The sequence below is a fragment of the Equus przewalskii genome, chromosome 1 (genome assembly GCF_037783145.1).
Source record: "Equus przewalskii isolate Varuska chromosome 1, EquPr2, whole genome shotgun sequence".
Taxonomy (NCBI): Eukaryota; Metazoa; Chordata; class Mammalia; order Perissodactyla; family Equidae; genus Equus; species Equus przewalskii.
In genome coordinates this window covers 62,843,655-62,861,445 of record NC_091831.1, presented here as the reverse complement: position 1 = coordinate 62,861,445, position 17,791 = coordinate 62,843,655, and positions in this window count along the sequence as shown.

Sequence of the window (17,791 nt, the reverse complement as noted above, 5' to 3'; positions counted from 1 at the left end):
TTTCCTGTTTTCACCAGCCAAACAAGAAACCCCCATTTTTCACTGGGCAGTGAGCAGAGTACTTAGAGGGGGCTGGCCTCAGCAGTGGGACAAAATTAGCCCTAGACTACCACTACTCTGGTTCCACCTAGCAAATCTTAAAAGCAAGACCCAAAAGGATCAAATCGTTCCCAAGTAACTTAATGGCATCCAGAACAAAGCTGAAGAGGATTTATAAAAATACAAAGCATCCAACAAAGTAAAGTTCAAAATGTCTGGCATCTATCAAAAATTACCACACGTGCAAAGAAGTAGGAAAGTGCAACCCATAAAGAGGAGAAAAATTAATCAAGAAAAACCTAGAATTATCAGATAACAGCATTAAAACAGTTATTACAACTGTATGCATATACTCAAAAGCTAAAGGTAAGAGTAAACTTGTTAAGTAGAGACATGGAAGACACAAAAAGGACCCAAATCAACTTCGAGAAAAATAAAGTGGAACACGTCATCAGCAAACTATAGAACAACTCAGGCAGCCATATACATATATATATACACGTATATATACAAAGAGAGAGAGAGAGGGAGAGAGAGAATCCCCAAAGGAAAGGAGAGGGGAAAGATGAAATGATGACCAAAATTTTTAATCAAACTACTAAACCTCACTCAAGAAGAAATAGATATCCTGAATATTCCTGTATCTATTATAGAAATTGAATTTGTAGTTATAAACCTTCCCAGGCCCAGATGACTTCACAGTGAATTCTATCAAACATTTAAGTAAGAAATAACACCAATTCTACACACTCTTCCAGAAAATTGAAGAGAAGAGAACTCTCCAAACTCATTCTATAATGTTAGCATTATTCTAATACCAAAATTAGACGAAGACATTACTTAAAAAAAAAAGAAAAAAAAGACTATTGATCAATATCCCTCATGAATCATGATGCAAAAATTCTTAACAAAATGTTAGAAAATTGAATCAACAATATATAAAAAGGGTAACACATTATCACCAGGTAGAGTTTATCTCAGGGAGGCAAGGTTGATTTAATATCCAAAAATCAATTAATGTGATACACCATATTAATGGAATGAAGGGGATAAAAGCCAGTTTATTATCTCAATAGACATAGAAAAAGAATTTGATAAAATACAACACCCATTCATGATGGAAATTCTCAAAAAACTAGAAATAGAATGAAATGTCCTTGACTTGATAAAAGACACTATAGAAACCTCACAGCTATCCTTATACTTAATGGTGAGAGACCAAATGCTTTTCCCTTAAGATCAGGAACAAGATAAGGATGTCTGATCTTGTCACTCCTATTCAACATTGTACTAGGGGTTCGGGACAATCTAACAAGGCAAGAAAAGCTTTTTAAGAAGGCATCTAAATTGGAAAAGAAGAAGCAAATTGTCTGTATTTGTATATGTCATGATCATCTATGTAGAAAATCCATTCACATCTACAAAACCCTACTAAAACTAACAAGTAAGTTTAGCAAAATGGCAGGATACAAAATCAATTTCTAAAAATTGATTGTATTTCTATATACTAGCAATGAGCAATTGGAAATTCTAATTCCATTGTAATGGAAATTAGAATGGCCCTCATCAAGAAGACAAGAGATAACAAGTGTTGGCAAAGACATGGAGAAAAGGGAACCCTCACGCACTGTTGGTGGGAATGTAAATTGGTGCAGCCACAATGGAAGCAGTGTGGAGGTTCCTCAAAAAATTAAAAATACAACTACCTTATGATCCAGCAATCTCACTTCTGGGTATATATCCAAAGGAAATGAAAACAGGATAATGAAGAGATATCTGCACTCCCATGCTCATTGCAGCATTATTCAAAATAGGCAAGATATGGAAACAACTTAAGTGTCTATCAGTGGATGAAAGGACAAAGAGGATGTGGTATATACATACAATGGAATGTTATTTGGCCATGAAAAAGAAGGAAATCCTGCCGTTTGCAATAACACGGATGGAACTTGAGGGCATTAATGCTAAGTGAAATAAGCCAGAGAAAGACAAATGCTGCACAGTATCATTTATATGGGAAATCTAAAAAAGTCAAACTCATAGAAACAGAGAGTAGAAAAGTGGTTACCAGAGGCTGGGGGAGGGCGAAGTGGAGTGGGGGCGGGAATAGGGAGAGGCTGGTAAAAAGGTACACACTTTCAGCTATAAGATGGATGGAAATGCTGAGGATCTAATGTAGAACATGGTGACTGTAGTTGATAACACTATCGTATAACTGAAGTTTTCTAAGAGAGCAGAACTTAAATATTTCCACCAAAGGAAAAAAATATATAAATATGTAAAGTGGTAGATGTGTTAATTAAATAGATGGGAGGAATCCTTTCACAATGTATATGTATATCAAATCATTATGATGTATACTTTACGTATCTTATAATTTATCTAAGTAAAGCTGAAAAAAAGTTTTAAATTTACAATAGCATCAAAAATATGATTATTTAAAGATAAATCCAACTAAAGATGTGTAAGACTTGTACACTGAAAACTACAAACCATTACTGAGAGAAAATAAAGAAGACCTAAACAAATGGAGAGATAAACCATGTTCCCTGGTTGGAAGGTAGTTAGGACGTCACTTCTCAAAGTGACGTATAGCATCAAAGCAATCCCACTCAAAATCCTAGCAGGCTTTGCTGTAGAAATTGACAAGCTGATTCTAAAATTCATATGGAAATACCTAAGACTTAGAATAGCCAGCCAACTTTGAAAAATAACAAAGTTGGAGGTTAGCACTACCTTATTTCAAGATCTATTATAAAGCTACAGTTAACAAGATAGTGTGCTATTAGCATCAAAATAGACAGATCAATGGAACAGAAAGAGACCTACACATATATGGACAGTTAATTGTCAAGAGAGATACAAAGAAAGAAATTCAGTGGAAAAAGAATAGTCTTTTCAACAAATGATGCTGAAACAATTGGATATGTATACATAAAAACTGAGGTTCAAGCCATACCTCATACCATATGTAAAAAAATTAGATAAAAATGGATCATATACATATACATATAAAAAAATACATATACATATTAAAAAATGGATATGATACATATACATATAAAACCTAAAACTATAGAATTTCTAGAAATTTTTGTGACATTGAGATAGGCAAAAATTTCTTAGGTAGGACATCACAAGTGTGATACATAAAGGAAAAAATGATAAATCGGACTTCATCAAAATTAAAATTTTCTACTCTTCAATAAACACTGTTAAGAGAATGAAAAGACAAGTCATGCATTGGGAGAAATATGTGTAAATCACATGTCTGAGAGAGGACTTGCATCCAGAACAGACAAAGGACCCTCAAAATTCAATAATAAGAAAACAAACAATTCAATATAAAAATAATCAGCAAAAGATTTGAACAGACACTTTCAAAAGAAGATATACAAATGGCAAATAATAGTCAATAGGGAAATGCAAATGAAAACCACAATGAGATACCACTGCACACTTATTAGAATAGTTCCGATTAAAAAGGCTGACCATACCAAATGCTGGTGGGATGCAGAAGAACTGGGACTCTCATACACTGCTGCCAGGAATGTGAAATGGTGCCATCACTTTGGAAAACAGTTTGACAGTCTCTTTAGAAAGTTAAACATACACCTAGCACATGATCCAGCCACTCCCAGATATTTGCCTAAGAGAAATAGAAGCAGAAGTCCACCTGAAGACTTGTAGACAAATGTTTATAGCAGCTTTATTTGTAATAGTCAAAAACTGGAAACAATCCAAATGTCCATCAACAAATGAATGGACAAATAAGTGCTGTATTAAAAGAACAAAATGCCAGGGCCAACCCCATGGCCTAGTGGTTAAGTTCGGCATGTTCTGTTTCTGCAGCCTGGGCTCAGTTCCTGGGAGCAGACCTACACCACTCATCAGCAGCCATGCTGTGGTGGTGACCCACATACAAAATAGAGGAAGATTGGCACAGATGTTAGCTCAGGGTGAATGTTCCTCAGCAAAAAAAGGGAAGATTAGCAATAGATGTTAGCTCAGGGTGAATCTTTCTCAGCAAAAGAAAAAAAAACACCAAAATGCCTAAGATATATAGCTGTACACTCATGTTCATAGCAGCATTGTTCAATAGCCAATAACCAAAAGGTGGAAGCAACCCAAGTGTCCATAGATGGATGAATGGATAAACAAAATGTGGTATATACATGCAATGGAATATTATTCAGTTTTAGGAAGGAAGGAAATCCTGATACACACTACAGCATGGATGAACCTTAAGGACATTATGCCAAGTGAAATAAGCTGTTCACAAGAAGACAAATACTGTATGATTCCACTTACAGCAGGTACCCAGAGCAGCCAAATTCATAGAGACAGCAATAGAGGGGTGGTTGCCAGGGGCTGGGGGCAAGAAGGTATGGGGAGTTACTGTTTAATGGGTGCAGAGTTTCACTTTTGCAAGATGAGAAGAGTTTTGTGGATGAATAGTGGTGATGGTTGCACAACAATGTGAATGTACTTAACACTATTGAACTGTACACATAAAAATGTGTAAGATGGTAAATTTTATGTTATATGTATTTTACCACAATTAAAATTTTTTAAACTTTTTTTTAAAAAGTGCCAGAGGAAGGAAGAGATTCCTTAGACCTTGAAAGAATCCTAGACAGCTTCCCGAAGGAGGTTTAGGTGAGGTCCAGGAAGGAGAGTAGGATTTACCTAGAGAACAGGAATTGGGCACCCCAGGCAGAAGACAGCTGAAGCAAAGGCAGAAAAGCCAAAGAGGGCTGGAGGGTGTGGGGTCGGAGAGCCAGCAGCAGGGCACCTGGTGTAGGGAGGGATGAGGCTGAAAAGTCGACTGGGCCCACCAGTGAGGGCCTCCCAGCCTCTCTTAGAGAAGAGAAACATTTGTAAACATCAGCCCCACAGCACAATGGCTCCACCGAGACGGCCATTCGGGAAGGGAAAGACTTGGGGTCGCCTCTGACAGTCGTCGACAAATAAACATGTCCCTGGACATTCAGGAAATGCTCAGCAAGGCTGTGTCCAGGCGGGGCTGTTTGCTTATCTATGACTTTCCTGCTTTCCATCACCCTGTCAGCAGCCACCCTGGCCCCATCCTGACCCTGACGCCGGCCTGGCCTGGGCTCAGTCATTGGCTTCAGAAGAAAAGAGGGCTCTGGAAGGAGAAGGAAGGCACAGGGGCAGCAGGAGTGTGTGTGGTCAGCGGGTGAGGGTGTATGTCAGAGTGCATTTGCACACAAACAGGTCTGACAGCATTGTGAATGGCACAAAGTGTGTGTGTGCGTGCATTTGTCCACATGTGCACACGTGGATCTGTGTGTACATGTGAAGGCAGACACATGTCAGCGGGGTGTGTGTGTGTGTGTGTGTGTAGTTCACACCAGAGTAGGTGGGGGCCTGGGTGAAGCAGTGTGGACTCTAGGCCAACATGGACTGAGTTCAAATCCAACTCAGGCAAGTTGCTTAGCCTCCCTGTGCCTCAGTTTCTACATCTGTTAAATGGGAAAAATCATATTACCTATCTCACAGGGTTGTTGTAAGGATTGAAATGAATTCATGAATAAAAAGCACTTGATCAAATGGGGCCAGTACATAGTAAAGTGTCTAATAAGTGTTAGCAATTATTATTCAGAAATAGACGGTGTGTGTGTGTACGTGCATGCGCAAGTGTGTGTTGGTGTGGGTTCTGAGTGTGGAAATGTAAGCAGCTGTGCAGTGAATGAGCATGAGTGTTCTTGAGGGCACCTGTGCCAGGATTCAGGGGAGAGCAGCCACAACCAGCCAGGCGCTGGTCCCCAGGGCACAGCTTCCTAGCCTGGTGCCCCGCCTCCCATGAAGGCAAGCTAGGCCTTTGGGCAGCTTCCTTCTCTGCAGCCCTCTGCTGTGGGGAGCAGGCCCACGCTTCCTGCCTTGGGCTCCTCAAGCCTCCTGCTGTCTTTCCATTTCCTCGGGCTGCAGGAGTGTGAATATTTTTTCTGTCAAAGCCACTGACCCCAAAAAGAAATCAAGCAAGGATCACATAAAAAATCAACTTAATCTGGGGACTGTTTTTCCTTGAAAAACAACAAAGGAACTCAACTCGTCTGCTTTTTAAATCAAGAACAGTAAGTGGTGCCAATTCTTTAAAAAAAGTCCTCAATTTCATATTACGTGGAACTGCTTTATAAAAGGTAAAGCACTTTACAGATGTGAAGAATTCTTCTCGTTTAGAGGCACAGTGCGTCCCACGGTGGGTGTGGGTGGGGGACCCAGTAAGGGGAGAAAGAGAGACCAAGAAGAAAACCTGATGGTGGAGCTGAGAGGTTCATCGGGGAGGTGAACTTCAGATCCAACCTTCGGTGTTCGTGGGCTAACCGTGGCTCTCTGTTCTTGAACTGCTTGAACCCTCAAACCTCTAGAGGTTACATTCTAGATGGAAACAGTGGGCTTTGGAATCAGGCTGCCTGGATTCAAGTCCTGGCTCTGCTGTCACCAGGAGGGCTGCTCCATTAAACACCCTGTCCCTGGAATTGTGCAACCCGGGGGCCCACTTAGCAGGTACGTGAATTGGGCTATAGTGGGATGAAAGGTGACTCCAAAAGTATATGTCTATGTCCCATCCTATAACCTGTGGATATTACCTTATATGGCAAAAGACGTGAATAAGTTAAAGATCCTGAGAGGAGTCGCCTATCCTGTATTATCCAGGTAAGCCCAAAATCCAACGACAAGTGTCCTTATAAGAGAGAGGCAGAGAGAGATTTGAGACAAACAAGAGGAGAAGACAGACATTCAGAAGAGAAGGTGAGGTGAACACGGAGGCCAAGATTGGAGGGGGGAAAGTGACAGTTCCTTCCTCCTAGATTTTTTTTGAGGATTAAATAATAAAATGAATGTCCAGTTAGCTATACAACTCAGGGTTCGGCTTTAAGATTCAGGGTGGCAATATTAATCCCTCAGTTGTGTCCCAGAGCTCTCACTGCTGAGGACACATGATGAGCAAGATACAGGATCAGCATCATAGTGGGAATTTTGAGGTTTATGTCTGCCTTGGAGGCCCTGAAGCCTGCTTCTCTGCTTTCCTCACCTCCTGACTCCTGGCAACAGTCGAGAGCTGCCCAGTTTCCTTGTCTCTAATTGTCCACCAATGTCTATTCTCCTCTTTCCTCATTTTAGTAGCAGGAACTGCTGAGAGTCAGCTGGACACACAGCTCTCCAAATAGAGTCTTCATTTCCCACACTCCCTTACAGCTAGGTGCAGCCGTCTAAGTTTCAAGCAATGGGGCATGAAAGGAAGTGATGTGTGCCCTCAAAGGGAAGCTACATGCCCTCTCCTTTCTCCCACTTCTGAGATCTACAAGGTGGATTGGTAGAGTCCCTTTCAGTCAGGCAGATAAGGACAACTCCAGAGATATGCTGTCCAACACTAGAGCCATTAACTATATGTGCCTACTTAAATTAATTAAAATTAAATAAAATTTAAAACTCAGTTCCTCAGTCACTCTAGCCACATTTTAAGTACTCGATAGACACCTGTGGCTAGTGGCTACTCTATTGGACAGCACAGATAGAGATCATTTCCATCATCACCAAAAGTTCTCTTGGACCGTGCTGTCCTGGACGATGTGGAGCAACAAGACGGAAGGAGCCTGGGCCTTTGGGGAGCTCTGAGGAGCAAAGCCACCCTGCAGCCTCCTCTGCCCTGACTGCCTATCGTCTTGTATTTTTATAAGACAGAAATAAACTCTCTACCTTACCTGTCAATGCAGCCAAGGCAATATCCTAATAAACACTCTTTAAAAATCAACCCCTTTTCCACTTAAGTTACCAGAGGCAGTTTCTGTTGCTTGCAATGAAGAATGTTGACTGCTACAAAAATGAGTAAAACAGGAAAAATAAGAGATTGCTCATGTGGTCTGGGAGAGCAGGGAGGGCTTCTCGGGGAAGTGCTGTTTACACTGAGACCTTTGCCATTTGCTCTGTCCACAGCAGTGGGATTATGTTGAGGTCCTCAGGTCACTCACTGCTGTGCCCCAGGCAGAGCCACAGTGCTGGGTCAAAGTGGTGCACATGATGTGAGACAGGATGCTCCTCCCCCTAAAACGGACCTAGATTTATTCACCCACAGGAAACAGCTGATCCCAGTTCTGAGGCAGGAAATGTACAAGATGGGCCCATGTCACACCAGCTGGCAAGGACTCTACAAAGACACTAGGGTAGTGTCAAAAGGATCGGGAGCCAACTGAAGAGAACAAAGATGGAAGAAGTCGGGTGTCAATAACAGAACTAACTGCAATGGATTAAAATGCATCAAATATGCGTGATGTGAGTCCATAATGATACTAAAAACAAACAAGCAAACAGAGGAGGATGACTGGAAACAAACTTCTTGTTTTGACGACTGGTAAATAAAAGGAGGAATCCAGCCTGATCCTGCTCTTCCTTTATGAACAGTACACTGGGTAACCAAATAGTGGGTGAGGAGAAGTTTCTCTTTGCTAACAAATGAGGTAGGAATGATAGGTCTTGCAGTCCTTTATGAATTTATGGATCTAGGCTTTAAATATCACAAAAAGAGAGATAGCCAGACATTATATGTCTCCTGATGGAGGAATATACCACCAACACCAGCACCCTTGGCAAAAACAGAAGTAAGATACAAAAACCCCTGAATCTGATCAAACGTCTAGATCCAGCTTCCAACTTACAGGAAATTCAGAGTCCAGAGGAGCTTGCTAAACATACAATTAGAAAATTCAGGCTGTGAGAAACTCTTCTGAACAACAATCAAACAAATCAACTTCATGAAAAAAAATTAGAGGAGGAAATTATGGATTGATAGACTCCAGAGATGTAACAACTAGTCTCAATGTGTGGCCTTATTTAAAGATTTTATTTTTTTTTTCCTTTTTCTCCCAAAGCACCCCCGTACATGGTTGTATATTCTTCGTTGTGGGTCCTTCTAGTTGTGGTATGTGGGACGCTGCCTCAGCGTGGTCTGATGAGCAGTGCCATGTCCGCACCCAGGATTCGAACCCACGAAACACTGGGCCGCCTGCAGCGGAGCGCGCGAACTTAACCACTCGGCCACGGGGCCAGCCCCCAATGTGTGGCCTTATTTAGATTGTGACTCAGACAAACTAAAATTTTTTTTAAACTATGACATTAATGAAGCATTTGGAAATTTGGACAATGACTGGATATTTGATGATCTTAAAGAATTACTATTAGTTCTTTTAGGCATAATAATGCTACTTTCAGATGAAATGATGTGAGGTGTGGGGTCTGCTTCAATATAATCCAGAAAGGGCAGAAGTGAATGGGGATGTGGATGAAAAAAAAATGTCCATGAGTTGATAATTGTTGAAGTTGGGTAATGGGTACCCAAGCCTTCATTATACTGTTCTCTTTCTGTTTGGATATTTGAAAATTTCTGTTTGACATTTTCTAAAAGAATCATTTGGTATCTTTATCTGGTTGAAGTTTTCTAAAAATAATTTTAAAAATAATAATTCACCACACATGAATCCCAGGTCCAGCCAAGCCAACTGGGCCAAAGCAGATTTTGGGTTCTGCTGCCTTCCCCGCCTGCCCAGAGGCAACTCCCCTTCCATCAGCCAACCCGCTGGTCCCATGCCTGTCCCTGCTGATTTTATCTCAGGGACCTCGGCAGCCTTCCCTGCCATTGGGTCTTTTTGTTGTTGTTGCTTTAACAACTGCTTTACTGAGATATAATTCATATATTACACGATTCACTCATTTAAAGTGTACCATTCAATGGTTTCTGATATAGTCACCAATATGTACAACCATTACACAGCCAGTTTGAGAACGTTGCCACTGGCTCTTTATCACATACACACTCCAAAAATTAATACCTTCAAATCTTACACAAAAGGAGTTGGAGTCTTGATCCGTTCTTTCCCAGAAGGCCCCTGTGCCTTTTATGTGGTTGTCCTGTAATGATACAAGTTCTGTGTATCATTTACTATACACACACACAGTAAGCACCACCTCACTGGCCACCACACCACTGAATAGTGAATGCTGGCCTTCCAGGCCCGGGCCCAGCATGAGCAGAGGCTAGAGGCTTGGTGCTGTGCCCACTTGGGGTCAACAGGAGTCCTAAAGTCATTCAGAGATGAAAGAGGACACAGGAGGCGGAGAGATCCAGGCGAGGCTGAGGAGACTGGACTCGAGGGGGCCCCTAACACTGGAGAGGCTGCAGGTGTCCCTGCCCAGAGGGATGGGAGCCACTCCCCTCTGCCCTCCTCCCAGGTGGGAAAGCCCACTCCATCACCACCCGTTCCTGTCCTCCTGCCCCAATCCTGAGGCCTGCAAATCACCAAGGCCGCTAAGCCCATCCAGTCACACTTTTCAAAGCAGTAGTTTCCTTTATTCGAAGACAAGAGACATTTCCACTGTGGGCAGGCCAGCTAGGAGCCCTTTCTCTGTCCTGTCCTCCCTTCGCAGGGAATCAGTCTTCTTAAACTTCATCCTCCCAGAGACCATCTGGATAAAACCATTCTGGAAACTCAGGCAGACGCTAAGCCCAGAGCTCTCATCCATCTTGCCCTGTCAGAGCCCAGCGCTCTGGCCTTTAAGGATTTAAGCTGGGGCCACCACGGGCCTCCTGGCCACAGGAGAGAGCCCTGCTTGCACTCAGAGCCGAAACGTCCAGATATCTCAGGGACTGTAAACTGCCTTGTGGTCTTCTCCAGCCCTCCTACTTCGGGGCCCTTGGTGCCCCTCTGCTGTGTCACCCAATTGTAATCCAGAGAAGCAGTGTGGTAGAGTGGGAAGAATGCAGAGACCCAGGGCTGGAATCTTTCTCTGCTGTGTGACTTTGGCCAAGTGACCCAACCTCTCTGAGCCTCAGGGACCTCATAAGTAAAATAGTGGTTAATAATGCCCACCTTGGGGAACCACAGTAAGGACTAAATGAGATAATGTACTTTAAAATTACCCCCCTCCTCGTTTACTCTGCATCAGCCTTCTTACTGTTCCTTGAACTCTCCAACTACCCTCCCACCTCAGGGCCTTTGCACTTGCTGTTCCCTATACCTGGAAACTCTTTCCCTGGATATCCATGTGCGTGGCTTACTTCCTTCAGGTCTCAGCTCAAAATGTTATTTTGTCAAAGAGGCCTTCTTTAACCAGCCTATCTAAAATGGACATTACGACCACCACCACCCCCCACTATTCCCCACCAGCCCCCACCACCCCCACCTCCATTCCTCTCTGTCCTTTACGCTGCTTTAATTCTCTCCAAAGCCGTTAAGACTACCTAACACATTAGAGAGTAACATGTTTATTAATGCCTGTCCTCCCCGCTGGAATGTAAGCTCAGTGAGGGCAGCAACCATGTCTGCTTTGTTCCCTGCTGTGTCCCCAGTGTAGGGACAGTGCCAGCCACCTAGAAGTCACTCAACAACTATTTAACCAAAGGAGGAATAAATGGCCGATTGTATGAACGAGCCACCTTGCACAGGGCCTGGCCCGTCATAGGCACTCAGTAAACAGGAGTTATCACCGCTACTAATTTGCAGGTGCTGAGAGAGGCCCGAGGGGGCCTGGACTTTTGGGAACAGGTGGGGCTAAAGAGAAGAGCTCAGGTGGACTCAAAGCTACCCACAGCCTGTCCAGAGGCCAAACACCACACGCCAGCACATTTGGCCAAGGCAGGGATTTGCCATCCCGGCCTGAGGGGGCCTCGAGCCCCACCTACTACAAGCCCTGCACCCGGGGGATGGGGCCGGGCCTGGTCCTGAGGCTGGACAGACCCTCCCACCCACACCTAGACGGGGTGCCCAGCCACCCTGGGGCTGATAAGAGGCTCTCTGTCCCCTAGAGAGCCTGAGCAGCAGGAAGGGCTGGTTACTAGGACTGAGTTTGTGGTGGACCCCCAGGCCAGGTTGGGAATTAGGCCAGGCCCAGCCAGGGGAACCAGAGAACAAGGGCATGAGTCTGTAGCCCCGAACTGTGCCTCCAGGGTCTGGAGTTTCCCAGCTCAGAACAGGCTGGGCCCCAAATTATGGAGGAAAGAGCAAATCTGGGAGGAAAGCCCAGCTCCATCCCTGTGACTAGGTGACCTCAGGCCAACTACTAACCTCTCAGAGCCTCAGTGTCCCCATCAGTCAGGGAGAAATAATAATATCCACCTCAAAATGCTGACAGGATGGCTATTAAGAAGAATAATAGTTACTATTTACCAGCGCTTTGCTATGTCCTAGGGCTGTTACATTATCTCTTTGATTCTCAAAACACCCCTAATGTTAGGTGTTGCTATTCCTGTTTTACAGAGGAGAAAACTGAAGTTCAGAGAGGGTAGCGGCCAGACCAAAGCCACACAGCTAGGAAGAATCAGAGCAAAATTGGGCCCAAGTCTGCTGGTTGTAAAGTCCTGTTTCAACCACCACCTAGAGAATGCACTTAAGCACCGCCCCCCGCACCTGTCTAGGCACAAACAGACTTCCAATCAATGCAAATTTTCTTTTCCTTCCCTGAGATTCAGCTCTTGGGACAGGTGAGCCCGGCTACAGAGGCTAAAGGAGCAGGGAACCAGGTGGCCCTTAGGCCGGGTTAAGGCTGCAGCAATGGCCCCTCCCAGCCCCAGCTAAGCACAAAGAACCTGGGCTGGCTTCCTGCTCCCAGCAGGTTGCGAAGAGGCCCTTGCCAACACCGCCTCCCCAGCCCGGGCAGGCTGGGGTCAGCCCCACAGAGGAAGTTCACCCAGGTCAGGCCTGCCCCTTTCCCACAGCCCGGAGTGACCCTCACAGCTTTTCCACTCACCTCTGGGTCCACAGTATCCCAACGCCCCCTGCCCAGGGCCTGTGGGTAATGCTGCCTTGGGCATTGCTCCGGCGATAGGGGACAGCCTAATTCACATTTGACCCACACCAATCGATCAGGGAGGGGTGGGGACATTCATAAATCCATATCAAACAGCCCCCAAATTATGACAGATGACATGGCAGTCATAAAATTGCACAAGCAAAACTCACCAAGTCATTAATTTCATGGCCGTAGAAAATAAACAGACACATTTTTTCGCGGCCCTAATAAATTTTTTAAAACTCAAAGAATGGTCCATCTGCTTCGAATAATTTTTAATTTCCTATTCTGTCTCATTCCCATTAGCTATTCCACTGAGATATTTGCTAAATTCTTTCATTTACCTCCTCCCATCTGTATTCAATTACCCTATTCCCAGATAGAGCGAGTTTTTGTTTCTCCTAAGCGCAGGACGAAATACCCCCGCCTGTACCTTAAAGCAAATGTTATGTGTGTTTTATTATCTGTTAGACCGTATGAGTCATTCTAACTCGATTGCCTGTGTGGAAAGGCTTGGAGAGCAATCTGATTTTGATGTTTTCTGGCTTGGGTGGAAAACACCTGCCCGATTCTCAAAGCTAATCTATTAACGTGGTAAATGCTGTAGCAGATGTTCCTGAGTGAGCAAGGGGCCATGCTGGGCTGTGACCGGGCCCAGAGTGTCGGGCACACGGTAGAAATGCCCAGAGATCAGAGGCCAGCAATGCCACTGGGGGCTGAGCTGTCATGAAGTCACATTTTCCAGCCAGCTCCCAGGCTCCCGCTGGCTGGTGACTCCCCACTGCCTTCCTGGGCTTTCAACAGCCACTCTACATGGAAGGACATTTCAAGGTCATCTGGTCCACTCCACCGCACTCTTATTTTTTACAGTAGGGAGACTGAGGCCAAGAGAGGAGGTGTCCTTTCCCAAAGGCACACAGCATTCTGAAAAAGGAGAACATCCTTAGCGGCTGCAGGTGGGTACAGGGAGCTGAGATTCCTTTTGTGGAGGTAGGGAAAGGAGGAGAATCCTGTGAGCATACCTTTCCCCCTCGTGCCTTTTACCTAGGAAAACAAGATCACCTAGGGTCTTTTCAGTCTAAAATTCTTCACAGGCCGTCTTTCCTCAACCTGCAGGGGCTGGGCCAGGGCTGCAACAGAAAGGGAGACTGAAAAGCACGTTGAGAGGCCAAAGCCTTGCTCCGGGCGGGTTGGTTTCAACAGTGTACACACTGGGACCTGCAAAGCCCTAGGAAGGTGGATTGCCAGGCCAAGCTGCAGATCTTGGGAGGTACTGGGGTCCCCAAAGCCACATATGGCAGGATCCATGTAGCTGCACTGTGGGTGCCCACATCCACTCAGCACTCATTATTTCCATGCATGCTGGTGGCTTCTTACTATGGGCACCTGCAATACTGCCTGAGGCTTTCTCTGACCTGGGATCATGTTCAGTAGACCTTCAGGACAAAGAGACGTCAGGGACTTGACACTCCCAAGAGCAGCCCTAAAACAATGATGAATGGGAGCTGGTGTGTAAATACCCCAGCTCCCTCCTCTCTTGGATGGGACAATTCTGAGACATGTCTACACCAGTGATTCTCACCAGTGCTATGATTTTGCCACCCAGGGGACATTTGACAATGTCTGGAGACATTGTAGTTGCATGGTTGCTCTTGGCATCTAGTAGGCAGAGGCCAGGATGCTGCTAAACATCCTACATTGCACAGGACAGCCACCTACAACCAAGAATTATCCAGCCCAAAATGTCAGTACTGCTGAAGTTGAGAAGCCCTGTTCTCCACCCTCTCACAGAGGTCCCCAGTGGGATTGAGCCCCAGATGCCCACAGCAATAACCTGCTCATTTAGGCACCTTCTCCCGACTTCTTTCCCCTCCCTGGCCCCCTTCCCCACGCCCCTTCCAGCACTTCCTAGGACCACCTACTTTCACTCAAATCCTCATCTCAAGGTCTGCTTCTTGTGGTCCAACCTAAGATTATTACTACAGTCATGGTGACAACTTTGGAAGGGTCTCAAAGACTTGAGTTCCTATTGCAGCCATCTACACTCTTACCATACACACTCAGTCCCAATGACACACACACTGATGTGGCTTCTTGAGGGCACATATATGGGGGCACACCAGACCAGCGTGGGCAGGAAGTCCTTTGGTTCTACTCTGGTGCACCAGCTGAATGGAGCTGTGTTCACCCTGCAAAGAGATGTAAGACTTGAGTACAGGTTCGTTGCAATCCCTTTTCAGAATCCCAGCTGACTTCTTTGTAGAAATTGATAGGCTGATTCTAAAATTTATACTTAATTACCAGGGACCAGGGAAAGCCAAAACAGACTTGAAAAAGAAAGACAAAGTAGGCGGAATCACACTTCCTGATTTCAAAGCTCGCTACAAAGCAGCCGTAATCAAGATAGTGTGGTACTGGCACAAGGATAGATACAAAGATCAATGGACTAGCGTTGAATGTCCAGAAATAACCATATGTCTGTAGTCAACTGACTTTCAACAAGAGTGTCAAGACCATTCAATGGAGAAAGGATAGTCTTCATCAAAATTGAAAACTTTTGTGCTTCTATGGACACCATCAATAAAGTGAAAAGACAATCCACAGAACGGGAGGAAATATTTTCAAATCATGTATCTGGTTGGGGACTTATATTATAAGGGATCCATGAATTTAGAACTATTTTCTCCTGGTGAATTTAAATTTCATATATTGACCCTCTACATCTCTAATGATGCCTTTTGCCTTAAAGTCTATTTTGTCAGATAGTAATACAATCATGCCAATTTTCTTTTGGTTAGTATTTTTCTTGTATTTTTTCACTGTTCTACTTACAAATTTTTATATGTCCTCATGTTTTAGGCATGTCTCATGTAAGCAGAATTTGGCTTTTCTTTTTTCAATCTATGATACTCTATGTGTTTTAATTGGAGAGTTCAGTCTACTTATATTTATAGAAATTACAAATATATTTGGCTTTATTTCTATGATCTTATTTTGTGTGTTTTTTTCTAATTTGTCCTTTTCCTAAGGATTTTTCATCTTCTTTGTTGCATTGTTTTGAACTGATTGAGGTTTTTTACTCACTCCATTTTTTCCCCATGTGCTGGTATGAAAGATAGGCATTCTATTTCTTTTTTTTTTTATTGGTGACTTGGCATTTTGAAATGATTACAGAACTTAATCTAGTTTAAGGTTCATCAACATCTTAGCCTCCTGAACAATGCAAAGTACTTTGAAAGCATTAATTTCACTTACTTAAGGCCCACCCTTTTAGCTCCATCTCTCGTGTAACCCCATGGAATAGACATTGTTTTGGACAATCAGTGTGTTTGTTCAAATTTACCCATATTTTCATTATTTTCTTAATTCATCATTTCTTCTTGTATTTGAGACTTTCTTCCTGAGATCATTTTTCTTCTCTTTAAGTTCATCCTTCAGAAATTAATTGAGGGTCTGTTATTTATAAATTATCTTGGTTTTAGTATAAAATGTCTTTGTTTCCACCCTTACTCTTTTTTTTTTGCATTTATTGAGATATAATTTACACACTATAAAATTCACCCTTTGAAAGTGTACACTTTAGTGGTTTTAGGTTTAGGTTTAAAAGCTTATAAAGTTTTGCAAACATCACCACTATCTAATTCCCCAACATTTCATCACCCAAAAGGGAAATCCCATGTCCATTACCATCTTCTTTCATTGTTACTGTTGACACTATTGTAATTAATCACCCATTAGTTCTTATTTCTTCTAATTACAGAAGTTGTGAACAACAAAATTTTTTCTTTCTGAGACTTTTAAGATCTTCTCCTTGTCTTTGGTATTCTTCAGTTTGACTATGATGTGATTATGTCTGGACTTCTTTTTATTCATCTTGTTTAGGATTCATTGGAATTCCTGAATCTGAGGATTCATGTTTTTTAGTAATCATGAAAAATTCTCAGCTACTATGTCTTTGAATATTATGTCTCTCCCATTATTCCTATAATCACTTTCCAAAAATCTGATTAAACATATATTAAAGATTTTTATTCCATTCTCCATGTCTCTTAACCTCTTTTTCATATTTTCCATTTTTCTTTCTATGCTACATTACGTGTAGTTTTTTCAGGTCTATCTTCCAGTTTACTAATTTCCTCTCCAGCTGTGTCTATTCTATTTGTTCCATTGCGTTTTTAATTTCATGTGATAGATCTTCATTTCTAGAACCTCTGTTTGTTTATTTTTCATTTCTGCCTGGTCATTTTTATCATCCTTTGCTTCTTTCTTGTGCCACAGAAGTTCAAGCTGTGAAAGCTGTAAGCTGCCCGACAAGATAGATGTCCTCAAGGTGTGCAGCAGTTTCAGCAATCACTTAATTCCCTGGACAGATGTTTTCAATTTGTTCCTAGCCTCTCGTAATTTCCTTATTTTCCTATAGGCCCTTTCATTAAATGAAGAGAATTTCAAAAATATTTTTTCCAGCATCCTTACATGTTTTGTAACTGATATATTTGTAAACTTTTAGTCATCATATAGATTTTAAAACACTTTGTTTCTTTTCCAATGTCTTTGCTTTTAGAAAATAACTATTAAGCACCTACTATGTGCCAAGAACTGTGCTGGAGATTCAGAGGAGAACAAGACAGAGCTTGTTCCTGCCCTCGGGATTGCTTATGGTCTATGGAGAAACTAGACACTTAACCAGGCAAATGCACCCCACAGTTAATTGGTGCTCTGATGGGGTAGGCATTAGTAAACAGGCCACACTGAGATATATAGAGGCCAGAAACACTCTCATAATCACATTAACTCTCTTTAAGTAGATATTCAACTTTTATTTAAGGGGGAAGAATGCAAAGCAAAACTCAAGTTCTTTTCCTATATTAGAAGACATTAGGGAAGCTGTCTGTCATTATTCAACATGTGTTGTTACTGGAACTTGCATCTTTTGCACGGAGTTCCT